This window comes from Dasypus novemcinctus, chromosome 8, assembly GCF_030445035.2.
Source record: "Dasypus novemcinctus isolate mDasNov1 chromosome 8, mDasNov1.1.hap2, whole genome shotgun sequence".
NCBI classification, from domain to species: Eukaryota; Metazoa; Chordata; class Mammalia; order Cingulata; family Dasypodidae; genus Dasypus; species Dasypus novemcinctus.
The window spans coordinates 117,339,167-117,342,120 of record NC_080680.1 but is presented as its reverse complement, the minus strand read 5'-3'; the positions used below and the strand labels follow the sequence as shown (position 1 = coordinate 117,342,120).

Here is a 2,954-nt window from a genome sequence, read left to right as displayed (position 1 = left end):
TCTGGCCATCGATCTCACTGCTACACTCAACCTTCTCGCCACACTTGACTTTCTTTACTTCTTGGAGTAGGCTTTGATCTCTCATACCTCTAAGCCCTTTGTAATTTGGAGCCCTTCTGCCCTTCACTCTCTACCAAACTCCATCAGGTTCAACAGGACTCACTTAGACATTACATCCTGCAGCCTCATAACACCCACACTTTCTATATCACAGAACTTGCTACACTTGTTTCCCAATGTCTCTGAATTCTTAGTATGCTTGTAATTCCATGAGGTGAGGAGCAGGATCTCTCAGATATTCCATGAGAATTTCCATCTTCTAAAACAGTGCTTGATGTATACTAGCACTCAATAAATAATTTTTAATTAAATGAAAAAATGAGTAGGGATGTTAAAAAGTCCTTAAGGTGTCCAGTGACTAAGCCCTGTTCAGTCAAAACAAGTGTCAATTCCAAAAACATAATATTTCAGAAAAAAAGTAGCCTTAAGTGAGAGAGCACCTAGAGAATACATAAATACACATGCACGTACACATATACACACTCAAATACATACAAGTATACACTGTATTTTAGTTTCCTAGGCTGCTTAAGGCAGATATCATGAAATGAGTTGGCTTAAACAGTAAGGATTTATTATCTTAAGTTTGAGACCAAGAAAATTTACCAATCAAAGCATCATCAAGGCAATGCTTTCTTCCTGAAGACTGGCTGCTGGCAACCCTGGGCTCCTCTGCCACATGGCAAGGCACATGGTGGCATCTGCTGGTCTCTCCCTTCTCTTCCAGATTTTATTCTTTTTAGTGTCTTGCTTTTGTGACTTTATCTTTCTCTCTTAATCATTCCATTTGTAAAGGACTCCAGCAAAAGGATTAAGACCCATCCTGAATGAGGTGGATCACACCTTAACTGAAATAGCCTTATCAAAAGATCCTACTTACAAGGAATCCACACTCACAGGAATGGGTTAACTTTAAGAACATGCTTTTCTGGGGTACATAGAGGTCAAGCCACCACACACTGTATATAAATACACATACACAAACATAGCACAAAGATGGAGACTTCAAACTTCATCCAATGGTTTAATTGCATTTGTTCCCTTCAGGTAAATCTAAAGAACATTCAAACCCTATTATGTATTTTATATGAGATTCTAAACATTAACTGTAGGATTTAAGAATAAATATGCTGAAGTAACTGGATATGAATAGAAACACTTAAAAATTCTCCATAAGAAATCCCATTTTAAATTGACCTTGCTATCTGTTTCATTTCCTTTGGATTTGACAAACCAAACATTATTGCAAGCTATTTCTCAGGAAATAAAAGCAATCACTTGGTCCTTTTGTGGTTCATAAGCATGATGAATGAGTATTCACACATTTGTTTGAGATGTGCCTCCCTCAAAACTTGTTACAACATCGGCACATTACCCATCTAATGTGGAATAAATAAATAAATAGGAAAGAAAAGAAGGAAAGACAAAGCAATCACTCAAAATTTAAAAACCATAAAAGATTAAATAATACAAATATTTTATTATATATCAAAAATACTACTAGGAAAGTGGATCTGGCTCAACTGATAGAACATCCGCCTATCACATGGGAGGCCCAGGGTTCAAACTCAGGGCCTTCTGACCCACGTGGTGAGCTGGCCCCTGCACAGTGCTGATGCACGCAAGGAGTGCCGTACCCCGGAGGCTGTCCCCTACATAGGGGAGTCCCATGCACAAGGAGTGTGCCCCTGTGGGGAGAGCCGCCCCACATGAAAAAAGCTCAGCCTGTCCAGGGGTGGTGCTGCACACATGGAGAGCTAATGCAGAAAGATGACACAACAAAGAGAGACACAGGTTCCTGGTGCCCTAACCCTAACCCTAACCTAGTGGTGCCACTGAGAATGCAAGTGAACACAGAAGAACACACAGCAAATGAACACAGAGAGCAGACACCCGGGGGGGAGGGGAAGGGAAGAGAAATTTAAAAATTAAAAAAAAAATACTACTCATGCTAATTTCAGCATTGGTCCCACCCTAACAACTTGTCTTTTGTATCTCCAAGTCCTTACCAGTAATGTTTGAACCTAGAAGATTCTATGATTTTATTATGGGCTATTTCATCAAGACTGTTAAATAAATGGACAATGAGGAAACTAACCTCCAATTAAAGAGTTTGCACAAATTCTGCCTGACACAATATAACCAATGACTGACTCTGACAAACCAGGCACACTCACTTAGATTTTAAATGCTTTTAATCTGCTGCTGCACATGTTTAGATACTGCTCATTGCCCTTCAAAAGTTCCCACTCCTTTCATATATTATATATATATATATAAATATAAAAATATGTAGGCATCACTGTACATAAGGACCTGAACAAAGCTACAGCTCTGAACACTTAATTTCCTGCTAAATTTTTCTTCACTATAAACGTTTTATAGTACTTGCCTTTTTATAAGTATCTCATACCATATTGTGAAGGTAACAGCAGGTTTTCACTTTGCATGTTAAATATTACTAGATATTATATATATAATTTGCTTAAAACATTGTGTACTCAAGAGAAGAGTTTTAATCTTTGTCTTATGTTCATAAAACTAGAGTGTTATCCTTCGATTTTTAGTTTCTCAAAGGTCTATGAATATTATACAGGAATCTGCTGTTTATGCTAAATTAAGACCATTGCTTCTGCTTACTTCAGTTTATCTTCTATAACTCACACTTATTAGCAACCTCATTCGTTGTCTTCCAGGTGTCTAACATAAACACTTTTCCTACATTATAGATACAAAGATATTGACCTTAGAACCAGTTGCATTTGACCCAGGGTGGAGGAATTTGCTCATGCCTAGATCAAGCAAGTTCAACTTTTTTGTGTGAAAATAGGACATTAGAGAAGAGTCTGGAGCTCTGGGGAATGAAGGCAAGATGATTTGAAATCTCTATATTT

The 2,954-nt window shown here is 37.8% G+C and overlaps 1 non-coding gene across 1 annotated transcript; it reads left to right on the top strand.

Moving 5' to 3' along the window:
• The first annotated feature begins 1,341 nt into the window (after positions 1 to 1,341).
• Positions 1,342 to 1,445, top strand: LOC111767388 (small nucleolar RNA U13). Its single transcript, XR_002799218.1, has one exon. It is a non-coding gene; the product is annotated as a small nucleolar RNA U13 (small nucleolar RNA).
• Positions 1,446 to 2,954: the final 1,509 nt, after the last annotated feature.